General features: G+C 32.0%; 1 long non-coding RNA gene across 2 annotated transcripts in view; it reads left to right on the top strand.

The window, feature by feature from the left end:
- The window catches only part of LOC118188664 (uncharacterized), a 488,598-nt gene that overhangs the window by 295,212 nt on the left and 174,269 nt on the right, over positions 1-19,117 (top strand). Inside the window, exon 1 of one of the 2 annotated variants that reach the window (XR_004758143.2) lies at positions 12,275-12,488. The exons of the other annotated variant lie outside the window; for it this stretch is intronic. This is a non-coding gene — a long non-coding RNA (uncharacterized LOC118188664). Of the gene's footprint in view, positions 1-12,274; positions 12,489-19,117 lie in introns of those variants that run through there. 2 annotated transcript variants of the gene reach the window in all.

Here is a 19,117-nt window from a genome sequence, read left to right as displayed (position 1 = left end):
AGATTTTATCGAAGAGGGAAACATGAAAAATGTGCAATACTGTCGCCGGGATCTGAACTCTGGATCTCCCGAATGTTAGCTTGGATGTGTTTCTAATTATATTGTTGTGTGCGAACGAGTTCGCAATACATTGAATGCACACAGAAGCTCGCTAAAATTTATTTCACCTAAAGAAACAGTTTTGGAGCGTTTCACAAAATACTCGTATAAAAGTAGTTACAATTCAAACTACTAAGAACGTTAAACACAACTCAATGCAAAGCGCATCTAAACAGCGAAGCTCAGACGAAGATATCTCGATACTCTGAATTAATGCTAAACTAATTAACTAAGAGCAGATTTTCTCTCCTTTGTTATATAGTTTTCCCCCGGCCACAGAGAAATCTCCAGTAAATTCCATTTCTCGAAATTGCTGGAAGGCATATGCGGTTAAAGTTACATCTAAGGGCCAGGTACCATTAGTTATTCAGTTGCAGTACCAATTAGCTATACAGGGGCCGGACAGAAATGTAGCCAAAAAGTAGCCAAACTTGGCGACTTTTGGTGATTTCTCTTAAAATTTGGCGACAAAAGTCGCCAAAGTGTCGCCAGCTAGGGGATATCTCGCCAATTTAGGAGATAGCCATTACAATTTTAAACATAACTTCACTAAAATTATTTACATGTATACAAAAATTCGTAATAATCTCTAGAAGGCACACGATAAGGAGGGAGAAAATACCTTAACTTTCCTCCCATTTAAAAGGTCAACTGCGAAGGTTGGGAATTAATCGCCAAACCCTAGTAGTGCCGAATTATCGTCGAACCACATTCTAGTTCGGAAACTACTCTTCAGTATACTTTTTATTGAAGCATAAAACATTAAAATTGTGGAATGTACTCGGATTCGAAGTTACTATTAGCCGGACGTTTTTCCAATTGCACTAAGAAGGCCCGCAATATGAAGGAAAAAAGTACCTTATAAAGCCCGAGGGCAATCCCAAGTACCAAATGTAGAATGTAACACAACAGAACATAAAACTTTACAGAAGAAATTTAAAATAATAAATAGTAAATAAATTAATAAATAAATGTATTCTGCTGCAGTCTTTTGATTCTTATTTTTAAGCAAATTTCTCCCTATTCGTAAGATTACCTACCTTTAAATGAAGCATAATAGCAATTTTGTTTCGCATTTTTATATATTAGTTATCCCCTGTTTTGACTGCAAATTTTATTGTGGCTAGTCAAAATTTGTTCTTCTGATTTGATATAAAAACTCTTAATCTTTTCTCTCTTTCTAGTAGGTGTACGATGTTCAAATCGATTAATTATTCATTGATTAATGTAAGGATATTTCTATGTATTTTATTTATCAGTGGCCTTATTTCCATGTGTGCATATATCTATGCGAGCTTTTTTCCGTGTGAGCATATTTCCATGTGAGCTTTTTTCTGTGTGGGCATATTTCTGTGTGGGCTTTTTTCCTGTGAGCATTTATAACTAAACATTAGATTGGAGCATTATTCTTTGAGCATTTTTCCTGTGAGCTTTTTTCCTGCGAACATTTTTCCGGTTACCATTCAGGAAGACATAAAGAAAGTTGTTTACAGTACTTTTCAAAAAAATCTTTCAATCTCTCAATTCTAATTTTGACTTGCGGATCCCCTTGAAAAGTTGCTTGGAATTCCAAGATTCCTCAAAACGCTATTTGAACATCACTGACTTTTATAGGCCTCTTCTTGCAAATCGCCTTCAACAACACATCACACTTAAAAGAGCTTTATGTACCGAAGTCCTTTTTTAATAAAATGTAGCTTCAAAAATGCAAATATGCTGTGTACATACATTTAAATCTCTCTTATACTTGGGCCGATACGGTATATAGTATAGGCATATAAATTTATTTGCAGCATCCGAGTGAAAAGGATAAAGATACGCTAAAAATATAGCTGAAAGATGGCTATAGATACTAGATAGATACATAGATGCAGGAATAGCTAAAAAGTTAAAACAAATTGTGTCTTACAACTGTATCTGAGCATGTTATCCATCTCTTTCCTTTTCACTGATGCAACTCCAAGAGCTCAAAAAGCATTTCTGATGAGCAAAAAGCTAAACAAAATGAGGACTCAATCTAAGATTTTTACGAAGGAGGGGGAAGAAAATGAAACAAAAGTAGAGAGCCCCGGCACAAAAATGGGGGGATGGAAAGAAACTCTCAGCCTAAAGGACAACCCTTCGTTCTATCGACCAATAAGAAGTCGGGAGGTATTTCACACGGGCAAGGAGTTTTTAAGTAAATAAGGAAAACGAGCTTTCACATTCAATATGTAGCATAATCTGCGAGTGGAAGATTACAAGCCTTGCCAGTAGAGGCGCTGGCGTCGGACTACTACAACCAGCGCTGATAAGAATGATGGTGTTTTATAGAAGAGCAGAAGGGACTGAATTTAAATAATAAGGGTTTTACAAGTTGTCAGCCATGATCCTAATGATAAAAATTTTGCTTTTGTTGTCGGGAGATGCTTAAAAATGTGTTTTATTTATTATTTTGTTCGCTTCTTCCCCCGGTGCTTCTTTTGTCGGTGACGTGGAGCATATTTGAAATTATGATTAGTTTCTGAATGCGTATGAAATATTGGCGCGGCTTAAAATTCATTTTTGGAAAAGAAGCACTCGCCTCTACTTCTTTTTTTAAGTAGCGATAAATTGCAAGGCGCTGTCTGTGAAAGATTATTTCTTTCGCGTCGCTTAAGAAATTTGAGCAACCAGTTCTTAGAGGAATAATCATGCTCCAGATAGATTGCAGGCGAGGATAATATTTCGTAATTATTTTCGTCGAAATTAAGTTATTCAGCGCATAAGCGATAGCTCGACTTCAAAGAAATATGAATAAATAAATATCTCTCATTTTTTGCGTAGGAGCAAATTGCTTAGCATTTTCTATAATATGGTAAAGTAAACACAGGAAGACAACCATGATATAGATGTTGATCTAAATTTGAAATGGGAACTGAATTTTATAAATTTGAAAGGAGAAGGAAATTCTAACTAAAAATAAGTTTGAGGCTTCTTAAGTTAAAAAGAATACAAAAAGAGCTGATTTAGTGAAATTTCACAGTCTAATTTTCCTCCGGTTCAATTTTAAAAAAAAAATCGGAAATGGACGACATATGACTTCCTTGTATGACCTTTTGAATTATACACAATTTTTGTTGCATTTCATCTAAACTTCTCTCCTCGAATTTGATTCAGATACATTCTCATTCAATTAATTCAAGTCTCACTTCGTGGCAAAGCAAAGATGCTTAAAACTTCTTCATTAAAAATTGTAAAATACAGAAAAATATAAAATACCAAATACAGTTGAAACAGTTAAAAAAACAATTTTTCAATTAAAATTAGTGTTTCTGCGCAAACAAACAAGAAATTAGGCCAGCGGGCAGGAAGGCAAATTTTTTGGTGCACAAAACTGATAAGAATGATGCTGAAGTTAACGTTTGGTCCCACTCGACAAAAAGTGGCTTAACTCACTATTCTAGTGAGTTTCAAATGTAAACAAATTGCGATTGGTTAGGCTTAATTCGCCACTTAAAGTTTTAAATTGTTGGTAATTCTATAACTATTGCATGCAGATTAGCTAAAGGATAAAATCCTTAACCGGAACATTAAAATCACATAATCAATAACTTCTAAAACAAAAAATACACACTTTATTAGCATATAAGACTAAAAAACTAAGTTCACCGGGCCAGGTAACAAAGTAGGAATACATATATATATTTGCGATAATTATTTCATTGAACATGTCGCACAGCAGGTATGTTGGTTAGTGACACTGACTTCCGTAGCTATGCTCCCGGGCTCGAATCCAGAGGACGACATGGTTGTAACTGTCCATGCCTTTCTAGGACGCGATGGCCACCTATTAGGGGCTTCCGGAATGAAATGTCCACCACTTCCGGCACTTGAAGTGGCAGCAAGGCTAATCGCTATTAAATAAAGCGCCCGGCCAGTAAAAGAAAAAATATTTCGTTTAACATTCATTGTTCTTATTCTCCGAAGTACTACATGAAACACTTATGGAGAAATCAGTTTTATTTTTTCACATTTACATTGAGACACTTATGTTCGGCCTGCACAGAGGCTGTTGTAGAAACCGCCACCTGCAATTACGCAAACTGCTTTTGTCTTTTCTGCCCAAAACCTAGCATTGTTATGATGAAGCAAAGCACAGGCCTAGCTTTTTGGTGAACTGCAACATTGTATCATACTATGATGCAGGAAGTACATTCACTTCATGTCTTTGCAAATGCAACTAAAGACACAAGTAAATCATCACAGTCTTGTATCCTGCTCTTCTAGTGTATATTCTTACAGCACTTACAGTACCCAAAATTTTAAAATTATTATATACTTAATTGTATACACATCTTAAAAACTCGAGGGATATTTATTTATGCCTTTTGTAAATAGATATATTTTAATTCTAACATTTGAAATTTTAATAATCAAATATAAATAAGTGCAACTGAATACGATATTAAGTTTTTTAAAGATAATTTGGTATAATAATCAATTTAAACTAAATAAAATGAATATGTAATAAATAACAATAATTAATAAGATAATTAATAAGATAATTAATTCCTTAAATCTTACTGCAAAAATATTTAAGAAGTAAATTTTTGAAAGAATTATTCTTGAAATTTCTTTAATTTACTACAGCACTATCCTTACCAGTTGTGTTTTCCTTTGAAAATTACACAAGAAAAATGTAATAAAATGACAAAATTATTAAAATTGAACTTTCTAGTAACTGCAGCCTCTTTTTTATAGCAACTTAAATTCTGTCAAATATTTTGCTCCCTTCATGTTAAAAAAGAGTTAATTTCATACACATAGCGTTATTTGTTGAAATTTTAATTTATTATCGTTTGTTGGCTTTTGTTGTTTGTAAAACAAAAACATGATTTAAAATGTTTTGTAACTGTAAACAGTATTTCTCCCGTTGTTAAGCTGCATGGTCATTAGATTATATCGATGTCAAGAAACTGAAGAAATTTGAAATCCTCTCCCCGGGATTCGAACTCCTGAACTCCCGAATATGCGGTGGTTCCAGTTACACAATGAAGGAAGACATTAAAGGAGGGAGAAATACCCTGTATAATCTCCCTTTTAAAGGGCGACAGGGGAGGGAGAACCCAATCGCCAAATCCTGGCAGTAACAAATTATCACTCATCACCTTTAAAAGAAAAAAAAAACCCTCGGTCGCTACTATACAGTCATTTAGAATAATTTCGGTTTCAGGAAACTAAAGAAATTCCCAGCTCCCTGACCAGGATTCAAATTTCGGAACTCTGGAATACCCGTCGAGCGTGTTTCCGGCTACACCACGAAGGCATGAGGAAAGGAGAGAGAAAACACCTTATAAGATATTTTCGTTCGAGTTCATTTTTTCATGTTTCCTGCTTCAAAAAAAATCTAATGACTCTACAGTAGTTGCCTTTGTGCTTCTTTAATATGCAGCAAGTGATCCAGGTTCGAGTCCCGGTGAGAGCAATGCTCATTGCTCATGTTTCCTGCATTCAAAAATATCCTAATGACTCTACAATCTTATAAGATTTATCTCTTTCACCTTATTAATTTCTTAAAATTCCAACTAAGGATATTGTCAATTATTGGAATGTCAGCAATGCTTAATGTTCTGTCATCTTTAGTTCTGAAGAAAGGTAGAAAAGAATTATTAAGGTATTTCTAATTAAAAAAAACTCTTCGAGGAAGCTAAAATACTGAATTAATACAAACAAATTATTTTTAAAAATGCTTATGAACATTACATACTTACATTTTCAAAAATTGTTACTTATACTTTGAAACGGATAGCTTACAATTTTATACGAAAAAAATTAACAAATGTTATGTGGGAAATCTATATTTGGGAAAATTACTTAAATATCTTCCTTTTGCTTTCTTTGTGTTTGTCGTATTTTGATATTTGGCAGTAGCATAGGAGATAAGAAATCAAGCTAATTTTGGGAGAAAATTTTTTCCTTGATATTTGTTATTATGCTATCCAAATCGACTTCCCCGCTTTTTATTGGTTTTCTATAAATTCAGTTTTGTTAATAAAGGTCTGTATCTGTTATTTATAGATAGGAATATAAACAGTGAAATTTTTCATTAAAATTAATTTACTCTAAAAATTATCTTTTGCAAAGATGCAATACACGAAAATGCTATAAAAAATTCAGATAAATTACTCCTTGATAAATTGCAAAATCTATTAATAATAGAATGTATTTGTAATGAAAGAAACCCAATCGCGTATATTGGAGTCAGAAATATTGAACTATGAAATATTTGTTTATTTTGTGAACCCATGTCATATGGCAAGGCCAAACAGCTGACATTCAAATATTTGTTATCAATGATGGATCATACCGTTTCATGAATGGGACTAAACTACTAAATACGGAAGCTTTCGCATCAAAGTTGACAATATTTCTGAAAAGGATTTCTGAATTTTTCTGAAAAGACATCTGATGTTTACTTTTAATTTCATCTTTATATATATCAAACATATTTTTGTAAATATTTATACATTTATCGAAGAGTACTCTTTTTAGCCAAATATTTTATTATTTTTATCCATGACTATTATATAAAATTTTTAATTTGACAATTATAATAATAAACGTAAATAGAGATGCAAATTACTTCTTTTAAAGAGTTTCAAATGAATCAAAAATTTAACAGTAGGAATTTGAAATTTATTTAATGCAATACCTATTCAAAATTATCATTAATTTCGAAAATGTTTTCTACAAGAAATTGATATTATTTTTTATTTTTATAAAACCTAATCAACTTTTTATTTGAAATTTTGAACTTTTACGTAATATTTTCATATGAGTTGGAAGAAGCCTTAAATAGTAGGGTCATTTAAGTATAGGAAGAATAATTACTTCCGACTTTAAATTCGATATGAGAGAATCCTGTTGATTAATCAAGTTTGAAGGAGATAATCTTTGATTTAAAAATTAATTTCCTCTCTGAAATGGAACATATCATTATTTTATGAGCATAAAGAAGAATAAAAGTTCTTCCACTTTTTTGCTTCTTATATTCTTCATTTGCTCGCAAATCACATTTAACATTTAAAATAAAAATCTCGTGTACTATTTACGATGTACAAATAATTTTGCTGAGGAAAGTAATTTTTTTAAGTTATTCAGATTGAAAATTATGAATTAAATTTTGTGTGAAATGTTTCTGTGAAAGCAACATATATTCATATTATTCTTCCAAGACTTTAGTATTATTTCCCTTTTCTCCATCTACACATTTTTTTTTTTTTTTTTTTTTTTACTGAAAACTTTACATTTTTCAGAATACTTTGTTCTAAACATCCAATTAACTCCAACTAAGTAATAATGAACGAATACAAGCAAACAAACAAGGAAAAAAAATCTGAAAGCCTTTCAGATTTTATATTACGTCCGAAGGGGCGCTTTTTAACGCTTTGTGCGTTACTTTATTTATCAACTATTCTGTTCTTCGCACTTAAACCATAAAACTCAATTCAACAGCAATATCGCAAAATAATTTTAAAAGAGCATATCTTTAGAATTTCCGATCCACAGACTCGTGCGCTAGAGATAAAAATGTTTTTTACCGTACAGTGTTGGCATTGTTAGCTTCGAAATCATCGAGTTTGTTAATAAAAAATTCGTTTACATGTTTTACAAAATATGAAATAGATAATAAAGCCAAATTCGAAATTCAAAATTCGGACTTCCAAGTGCTCATGTTCTATTGGAGGACTACGTTATTCAAAATTTGATGGCTCTAATGTACCAATTGTTTTTTACAATGGGAGAAACCTTCATGCATTTATGCAGATTCTTCATTGTTTAGTTTCTTTAAATATAATACATAGCGGTAATATTTGGTGGCAACAGTGTGAAAAGTGAAACACCGTATTATAGTAGACGACGTAAAATGCCGAAACGAAATTAATAGCCCATCTGGGCAAACTGCGACTTTGGGCTAAAAATCTCCGAGAAAAAAGGAATATTTAGTATTGTTGTTAAGTTTAGTTTGTTGTTAAGTTATGTTGTTAAGTTTCTTTTTATGATCCAAGCTGAAAATCCAAGTTCATATGATGTAAGTTTGTATGGGGAGACTGAAATTCAAAAACTGCATGTATCTGTTAATTACTGTTTCAGATTACATTAGCAAAGTCTCAATGCGGACTTCTTCTGTCCTCAGCTTCATATGCTAATGTCTGTACTCATTAAAACTCTGAAATATTACTTATAGGATTTTGTTAAATTATTCCCAAAAAACAAACTTCAAGATTCAGTGGTTTTAAATGTGCACCTTATTTGCTTAATCTAAGTACAGTATCCGAATAAATGTAATAGAAACTATATTTTCAAGCTTGTTTTTCTTTAAACATAGATTTCAAGTTTTTCTGTAATTAAAAGATTTTAATAATAAGTATTTTTCCTCTTTGATCTCATTATTTCTTTATGTAAAGAATTCGACAGATTCAAAAGCCATTCAGACTCGAATTCGAGAATATATGGATATTTTTATATTATTCGTACGTATTTCCTTCTGTGTATTTCTGTTTGCCATTTTCACTGTTATATTAAATTTTTATTGTCTTAGAGAAAGTTTTATTACTCCTTTATTTTAAAAATAATTCCCATAATTTATTTTACTTCACTATATATTATTCTTTGTAATTTATAATTAACACCTTAACTGTTTAAAATTAGCTACTATGAACTTAAGCTCTGTCGGTTTTTCTTTTCCAATGATTAACCAAAACCTAATAAATGTAAGCTAACTCAATCTACATTTATTAGGTTTTGGTTAATTTGAACTTTTAGGCGATCTGTAGACATGTGAATTTCGTCGAAGCAAGGGAATTTTTAAGTAGATTCATAATTATACACATTTGTGTTCATATTACTCAAACTAAATTCCCATAGTTCATTTTTAAGAATTTTCTTTTTATGTTTGTAACTTATTAGTGGTTAAGTTCTTTTAGACGAAACTGAAGAATTTTATAGTTGTATTATAATTAATTTCTTCTTACATTCTTTTGAATTTTTTCAATAATTCTGAGTTGTAATAGTTTCTTTTACTCTAAAAACTTGCCGGCTTGAATTTTGCAAATCACATTATGACGTCTTTTCGTATAAATATGTTATTGTCCGTAGTGTCTTGGATAATTCAGAGACCTAAGACCCTCAGAATAACCCTCAGAAATACCGAACAAATTTGAAAAGGTTGGTAATATTTTGAATAGTTAGCATAACATTCGTCTGTTATGTCATTCAATATCATAAAAATTTCGTTTTATTACATTCTGTCTACTTAGTTTTTACTTCTAATATTTACAACATATAAGTGTGTGTGTGTGTGTATTGAAATTACGGCAAAGCACACTAGGGCTATCTGCCTAAGGGAGGGATGCCTTTCGTGGAGGACTTTCTAAGGGAAACTGGCTCTTATACACGTGACACATGGGAAAAACCACGAAAACGCCCATGCAGCCAGCCCGTTCGCGGGATTCGAACCGCAGACCGAACTACCAGTGTTGAGCGATTTTACCGCTCGGCCGCTGGTGGGCTTTACAACATATAAGACAGCTGCAGGTTTCGTATCATATTAAACCAATGTTAATCCTGGTGTTGAATAGACAGATAATTTGGTCTTGCAAAAACAGATCATAAAAACTTTGCAATGTGTCTTATATGCTACAAAATTTGAACGCAATGTAAATACACTATAAAAATATTTAACATAAAAGATGCATGAACATCTTTAAGTGTATTTACAGTATATTTTACAAGTAATATGATACGCATAAGTAAATTCAACTATTTCTAGCTTCATATATATAAAAAAGTTGGTATTAAATTCTTGAAGGTATACAATGGAAATATTAAATGAATAAATTTGAAAGTTTCGTTAAGAAAATGGTATTCATTCTTTTCTGGCTGTTTAAGGAATAAAATGAGGAGTTAGTTTATTCTGAAATGCTTAAATTTAGTATCGTGAGCAATCTGTGGTTATATTTGTGACTGAAGAAAGTCTTAATTCCAAAGAAATAAAAGAAGTGCCTTTGATCATGGTAAGAGAATTCATTTCCTTCATGTTCTACAATGAAAGAATTGGTAGCATATGTCGAGAATTAGTTGAGATGATTCTCGTGAAGGTTAACCATTTAAGATATTGCTATATGAAAATACTGCTCGTCTTCTAGAGGAAAATTGAATTCAAAAGATTAAAAGGCCAGAAGATGGCAGCAATTGTGGATCTGTCTAAAATAACCATTTTTCATATTCTACTTGAAAGTCTTGCATCTTTTTTCATATTCTATTTGAACATCTACTTGAACATATATATATATATATATTGAAACTTTAATAGTAAACCGTTATTTGAGGTGTTAAATTACAATCTCATGCCATCATCTTATTAAATTTTGCTTTAAATATACAAATTTGAATTCATGTATACATGCACATACATACTCACATGCATATATGTGCACATGTACGTATTTATATTCATATATATATACAAGGGCATACATACATATTATATACAAGAACATATGTATATATCGATGGGTAAAACTCAAGATGATTGTAGAAAGATAACGAGTTCTTTATCGATTCCTTTAATGACGGGTGCTGATATTTTATGCACTGTCAAAATCAATATGCATAACTCAAGATATTTTCACCCTTGCTACCAGTGCATGCCCCGCCTGATTAACATATTCTTAAAAGTGGGAGGTGGAGAACAGCCCTTTAGGTGGAATCCACTCCAGTAATGCTTCCCCCTTTTCTGGTGAGAATCCCCTTTTTCTGCTTTTAATTTATGGCCGAATCCTGACCGTTCACCCTTTCTCCCCCCTTTTTTTGGCAATAGCTGTAGTGCCAGTAGTGATTTCACAAACCTTTTTTGTTTCCATGGTAACGAGAATTTAAAGAGAAGCCTGGAAATAACAATAATAAAAATGGGGCACAACACATAGATGGGGGGGGAAGAATAAAAAAAACGCCGTACCTAATTACTTACGTCAAAGAAAGATTTTTCATTCGCTGGAGAATATTTGAGAGGTCGCAGCATCAGACGATATCTTTCTCTCCGGAAGCGACCACCCTTCGCCTGTCCCCTCCTTATACGTTCGTAGCAGAAAACTGCCCTTAAGAGAAAGAAAAGCAAGGGGGGCAAAATCGAGGGGAAGATAAAAAGAAAAAGCAAGAAAATCCCAAGTTATTAAAACTGCGGTGGCGATCGACAACTTTGACGTTTCTCTCTTTCTTGTAATGTTCGAAAGGTACTTTTTTTTTTTTCACTCTAAAGATTCATATATCTATATACATCGGTTACTATAGTAACGCGAGCAAAGATATGCGCGCCACCTCCTACTATCAGCAACAACAGAACGAACAGATAGACAGATCGGGAGATGTAAGAAAGATATAGACAAAGAGGGTAGGGGGCTGGTGACACGAGCAAAAATCGTCTGAATGGGGAAGGGGGGATGGAAAGGAGGAATCGCAGGCTTGATCAATTTTTCTCCATACCCCCTCCAACCATTTTTTAAATATATTTTTTAAGTCTCCCTTAAAAATCGTAATAAGCACTCAAGAGAGGACCCTGTTTGGGATGCCGAGGACAGAAGGGTATAAGAGAATGTGTATTTCTATAGTTATCACAGTTTTTTTTTTTCGGGGGTGGGTGGGATAAGGAAGGAGAAAAAGCTATATCTAGCTCGCATTTTTTGCACCTATGTTTTTTTAAATTTTTTTTATATCGTCGTTTGAATTAATAATGGAAAATGATCAAAGATATATTGGAAAAGATATATAGCTTTCCAGATTTTGAAATTGAAGATTACGGTTAATATTTATAAATGTAACGATTATTTTGTTATTTTAATAAGAAATACAGCCAATTCCAGATTATTCAAGGTAATGGCAGAGACGACGACTACAATTAATTAAAAATTCTGATTCATCCAGGGCAATTTAAAATACGCAGGAAACCAAAATAATCCAATTAATATTTTGACCGAAAAATATTTTCAACATTTTAATGGTATTTTCGAGAAGTATAATGGGGAGAATTTTCATTCGGTGACACTATTTTATTGTCAGATCAGTATTCAAAATTTCTTGTGTCTTGTCTTGAGCATGCCCTTCTGTCTGTTTCTTCCTATCCTTATTGATATTTCTTCCTTATTTCATAGTGCACAAGTTCAGATTATTGGACTATGATAAAGCACTCAAGGGCTATATACCTAAGAGAAAAGATGTCCACGTGGGAAACATTCTAAAGGAAATTAGGTCGTCTTTTACTCTACACAACAACGAAAATTGGACATAAGCTAGCTTGATCACCTGAGATCAAATCCAGTATTCAACGGCCTTTAACCACTCGACCGCTGATGAGGTCTCATGATGCAAAGGTTGTTTATTTTTGTTTGTATTTTCTTGTATTTCGATAAAAGTCTATGTAAAATAAAAGATTAATGACAACATACTTGATTTTTGATTAGCGCCAACTCCATCTCGCTTGATATGGGTATGGAATATGTGGTCTCTTATCATTTTTCTCTTCTCTTCGACCTCTCGACATAACTTCCGAATGGACGGATTTTAAATTCTCCTACTCCGCAAATTCATAACAGCTATAAACTTTTACAACTTATCTAGAATTTGAATCTAGTCTCATCAAAGGGTAACAAAATTCAGTTGAATTCATACGCGCTAGCATAACCAAACTAAAAAGGCTGAGAAAGCGCTGCGTTAAGTGAACTTTTTAAATGTAATCAGATGAGCAACATAAAAACACAGTATAAATAGGAGAAATGCATTTTAAGATAATAATTGTTGCAAAATGTTTTAATCAAAAATTAAATTTCAGCCATAAAAGGGGGAGAAGAACATACATATTTTTTTCCTCAATACAGAATGTATGCCATTAGAAATGGTTTCTGTTGATTAAAATAATGCTACTGGTATTGATAAATATTATCTGACATCTGGATGCATAGCAAATAGCATATGCTTCGAATTATACCGTTTAAGTAGATTACTGAAACAAAGTTAAACAGTGGTGACCTTCAACGTCACTCGTTATCATTGACTTATAGGCTGAAGGTCAATGAATAAGACACATGGGCTCCTAATGTAGAAAAGTAAAATAAATTTAGATAAATTATTAAAATTAAATGAAAGCAGAAGACACCGCTGACCGTAACCTTCGATGACCTTCAAAAATTATCAAATTCAAAATCCATGATCATCGGTGGTCTTCATGATCATCTAGCATTGAAGATTTATGGATTTCCAGTTACCAATGTGTAAGTGATTTTCTCCTTCCTTACCTCGTATATTCATAGAGTAACTGGAAGCACATCTGGCCAGTAATTGGAGGATCGGCAGTTCAAATATCGGGAAAGTATAGTTGATTATCCCGAGTATGTTGTATGTTGAATCCCGAGAAGAGCATTAAAGCATTTCTCTCTGCTCCGAAATATATCTATCTAACCGCTATATAAGATAGTAGGAAGCGCTGCAAATAGCAAATATGTGTTGAATAAGCGCTACAAATAGACGATGAATACTTGATAGCATATTGCAATGGATCGTTCTAAAATTTTGGGAATACTTTATACAAGGCGTTTTCAAAATAAATGTAACACCGTTTTTAGAAATTTTTCGTATTTGAATACAAAATATAAGTTCACAACTTTGTAATTTTTTTCTAAGAATAAATAATATATGATACTTTATGTTTGGTTATAAATAACTTGTTAGGGAAATTATAAGAACAATTTTAATTATTCCCCTAATCTGACAATTTAATTGAGCTTAGATCTGATAAAAACATAAAAAATCAAAGCGTCATGCTGTAATAAAATTCGACACTCTTAAACATTCGCAAAAATCAACCACACGAAAATACAAAATTATGTCTTTAAATTATTCAGAATATTGAGCTATGGAAAATTTTCTTAGATTTTCTTTTTAATTTGTCTATTTGATATTTAAAGAGATGGTGTTTATACATTTCATGAGAAATACTATTGCAGAATCTCAAATTGCCTTACATAACTATATTGTTTAGAATGCTTATAAAAATCCTATCAGGTAAACAACATATATTAATTTGTAATATGTGAAGACTAGCGTAGTTTTATTTTATTATTTATAAATAATTTTAAATAGTTTTGCTTAATGTATGGTATTAATAAAATTACTACCTTTCCTTATTAAATTCAATTCGCCTTTGCATTTAACTATTTTTATAATTACTTCTATACTTATTTCCTTAGACGTGAGTCAAAAACAAATTTTTGCAACATATTTTCATTTTTTTTAGTTACGTAAAAACGCACTTCAATAACAAATCTGAAGTCGCGGAAGAAATAAATTTAGACAGATGTTCATTTTATTAGAAATTCCTTCGCTTGTTTGAGAGAGACAAACAAGCTTGTTTGCTTTTCTTTTACTAATTATATGCAAAATTTCTTATTAAGTCCTAAAAGAATAGCTAATAATTTTAATTTCTTGTTTATTTGATGTTCTTAAACCAAAAACCTCAAATAAACAAAACTAAGACAAATTAGATGGTCATTCTTTTCAAATGTGTTATTTGCTATTAAGTTGAATGTAAACAATAAAACATGATGATTTACTCGCCAAAATAGCAGTAAAAGCGCCTAATCGAGCTTCCTGTTACAGAAACATCGCCAAAAGGGTTATTGCCTTGCATGTAGTTAAAAGATGCTGGAGAGCATCTAGGGACTGTCAGAGGCTGAACTAATGATTTCTTTCTCTGTTCCTCCATCACTCCTTAACCTAGGCCGCCTAACGAAGCAAGGTAGGCAGTAAAAAAAAAAATGCGACCTCCCTCTCTCGAGTCAAAAAATAAAATAAAATCTCGATGGGCGTTCTTTTTCCTTTTCTTCGAGAATATATACGTTCTTCTCTTCATCTATTTCCTTCGATGTCTGTTTAATTCTCTTTTTCTCCACCCGCCCACTCTTTATTCTCAGGTTCCTTGTACTTAATGCCCCCTCTTTTACTTTTCCTTTTTTTAAAACCTAGAATTTTTCTTTTTGTTCTATTATTTTGATTTTTTCCCTTTTCTTCATCCTAACATACCCTGAAACGTACCGCAGGGAACACGGAATTTTTAAATAGGAAGGCAAAGAATCATTTCTTATTCTCCGTTCATGGCAAGTGTATGTGCCTATGCCGTGTTAAGCATTGAATATGTAATGAGTGCATGTAACAAGACCCGCTTTATAAAAACCTCTATTTTTGTAATATTTTTTCTACGTTAGTTGAGGGAATGCATTCCTTCTTCAAAGGGTACCTTCGACTTTTTGCCGATATATATATTTATATTTCTTACCACTACTCTTCTTTCTCTTCCTCTCGACAATAATGAGGATAAATGAGCTGGAATGGGAATACACTAAAAGCTCCTTTTCTTCATTCCTAATTCTCTTCTTTGCAAAGAAAATTGTATCATCATTCCATCTCTTGTTCTCATTCCTTCGAATCAGCCATAAATGGAACAAACTTTCTTTTGCATTCAGGGTTAAATTTTTTACTTCCTCTTTTCTCTCATTTATCTAGTGTAGTCTGAAATTACCTGAAATAGACACTTTTATTTTCGGCGACAAAGGAATTGATTTCATTGCATTTCCACGATTTCAGCTTCTGTACGAATTTACATAACAGAGTAATATTTTAAAGAATAAAAGATATATTAATGGAGAATCTCGAGTTTGAGCTGAGGTTTGTTGTTTAATAGCTTCTGCTGTCGTTAAATCGGTCTAATGTGGTTACAGTCATTTATCTTCCTTTATTTCTTCTGCCTTCTTATAGAAAGCGAAAGTTGATCTGCTTTGATGAAGACGCTCCAGAATAGCTGGTTGCTCAATTTCTTTTTATAGATGTCGTCTGCTTATTTACTGGGTTTATAAGGTTAAATAAATAGCTTATTTTTAACACTACTTTAATTTCTTGTATAGTAGAACAAATTATTATCCCATCGTTACCTTTCGTTTCCAGAATATTAATTAATTACAACAATGCGAGAATAATTTATAAGGTATTTCTCTCACTTCCCTAGCTTGCCTTCGTGGTGTAACGGTAGCACGCTGGGCCGGTATTCCAGAGGTCCGTGGTTCGATTCCCGGCGAAGGCGGTTGCATATTTTTCATCTTTTCTGCTTCCAATAAGTCTAATGACTCTAAAAATTAAAAGATCTATTTCACACTTCAGCTCAGAATCACAGAAGGAAAACAATCTGAGCTGTGTTTCTTGCGCGTTGATAGACAACAATCACTCAGATTATGTGCAATTCAAGATTTAGGTTTCAGGCTTAACAACCTGATTTCCCTATTCCGTGATTTCTAACGTTGTTTCAATCAAATATTCTCATCGTCTCATTAAACTCGTAGCACAGTGTTAAAAACAGGAAGAAACAAAAGAATTTCACCATGCCAGGTTACAGTTACCAACTCATTTCGATTAATTTTGACTCACTTCATTTACATTTTCTGGTGCAGTAAGCGAACCAATGGAAGTGCAGGAAAGATTCAACATCAGAAAGCAGCTTGTTAATTAAAATAAACCTTAGAAGTTACGGATGAGAAAACTGTTATAAATTAAACGTTTTTGAAATATAAACTCATTCTAAGTAAAAATTATCTCTTATTTTCCCTTACCTGTATTATTTATAAATCTTTCTAAAATAAACCTAAGACGTTACGGCTGATTAAAATTTTAAAACTAAAAATTGTTGATATACAAATAAATTCCTTTTTAATGAAAATTATATTTTATTTACCTTTAAGTATATCATTTACAAATATTTGTAAAAGCTAAGTATCATAATTTATATAAGCAAAGTGAAAGCTCCTGGTTTTAAAATTCACAAAACATTGCTAAATAAATGTAAAGAAAAGTTCTAAATAAAATGAATGTCCACTGTAGGCTGCAATATGATTTCAGCTTATAGAATGAAAAATATCGATAGAGCATCAATGAAAAATCTTGCAATCAAAATATACATTGCGCTTTCAGAAACCAAGGGTATGGGTTCGAGTCCCGTAGAAGGCTTGGTTGTATATCTATTGTCTTTCTCTGCTTCTTGTGAGTGCAATACCATCATCATAAATGTTATATAAATGTTGTAACATTAGACAAGTAACAGGATCTAACGGATATTCCTGTTAATCCGTTAGATCTTGTTACTTGTCTGTTAAGTTACAACCTCTCAGATTTTGTTAGTTTTATTAGTATTTTCTTAAGACGAAAGACATCAGCCTATTTTAGCCTGATAATTATACTTGTGATTTTTGTAACAGTAGGCTGATCTTATAAGCCGGAGAGCTTGAAACCTTTTAAGCTTATAGAATTATTCTCTCTTTGGTAGCATAAAATTATAAAATTATGAGCTCTAGAAGAATTATAGGGGAATAATCCTGTAGACAAAGTCAGAAGAAAGGTGTAAACAGCCCTTTTATTTGAACACAAAGAGCTTCACAGACAGCATCACTTGGGCTTACATAAGCTAACACTTCTGGCTTAACTTAAACAAATAATGTTGAACTCAAATCAGACGCAGTTAGTTTAGCCTAATGGCTCGCAGGATAAAGTAAAGCGCAGGAAGGCTCTGCTTTCTAGAAAACCGGTGAGACGAGCTTAATGGCTAGAAACACTCGACGCCACAGAATTAAATCGCTGTTTAGTCACGGTGACAACGTAGTCTCAAGTAGGCAGAATACTCTTGCCAGCTTGCGAAACCTTCGCTTAATAACTCTTCTTTCACCCTCAATCTGAATAAACGCTTGCTATCTCATTTACATTCTGGCATGAAAAGCATGAGTGAAAAGAAGAGCGACAGAAAAGTTTCTTAACTCAAAATTAACTTTTAGTCAAAATAAATAGATAAATCCTCACAAGTTTCAACATTTTAAATAAAAAGTATCGTCTTATATTCTGATTTGTGCCGTTGATTTAGGAATAAAATTTATTTACAAAATTAGCGTAATTATATCCTAGCAGTATTAAATAAAAAATATTTAAAAAATTAAGATAATTAGCATACTAGACTCTAAATAAATTTTATAATGCGCAAACCTAAATATAAGGAAAAAAGAAAACCAATAGTTTACAAATTATTTTTAACTTGAATTTTTCCAAAATATTCTTCTTTTTGATTTATTATAAGAAACAAATCATAGCATAGCACTCATAAATGTGACTCATATGGATATAAATATATACATTTATGCATGTATATGTTTATGTAATGAAATAAATTAAAAGCAGCACTCATGACAAATTTTTAGTTTTTATGTTCTTGCTTGTATAAAACTTTGTGGAGAATGGCAACATGCCAGAGACAATGAATCAGAAGAAAAAGGGGCTTAAATTTATTGTACATTTTTACGACTGTTACATTGTGTGACTTGCGTGTAAATATGCAAAACTTGCTTCTGTATTCTCTTTATAACCTTCTAAAATAGAAAAAAAGGAAGCAGGAAGAAATTACGGATAATTCTACTAGTCTTGAATTATATTTTGGAGTTTTAAGTTATTGAGAATCTTTAAAATAAATCATTTGCATTATAAAATGTATATTTTATAGCATCTTTTTTTTTTTTTTTTTTTTTTTTTTTTTTTTTTTTTTTTAATGTGAGGACAATTCTGCAGTTTTTTTCATATGTTAGTGGCACCATACTATAAAAATTTAAATAATGAATCTTCAAATTTTGACTTGAATGTGTTTTTCAAAATAATTTTCAATACTTTATATTACATAAATAAACTGCTTCCTACGAGATTAATAATATAATTATTAAATGCCTTTAAAAAATAAACCTATTTTTATTCTAACACTCTAATAGCTTCCTCTCTAGACAACTAGTTTCAGATTCGTGATTTTGGCATGGTGCCAATGATATGCAGACAGTAATTTCATGTTAAAAAAAAACAGCTACTTTTGTAAAGGATTTAAAGAAACTCGCGGACCAATCAGCTAGATCCAAATGTGGATTTAATCGGAAAT

This window comes from Stegodyphus dumicola, chromosome 3 (assembly GCF_044657685.1).
Source record: "Stegodyphus dumicola isolate Sdum_Otavi_A_Nest chromosome 3, ASM4465768v1".
Taxonomy (NCBI): domain Eukaryota; kingdom Metazoa; phylum Arthropoda; class Arachnida; order Araneae; family Eresidae; genus Stegodyphus; species Stegodyphus dumicola.
Note: the sequence above shows the minus strand (reverse complement) of the source record. Positions and strands in the feature narration are given on the sequence as shown.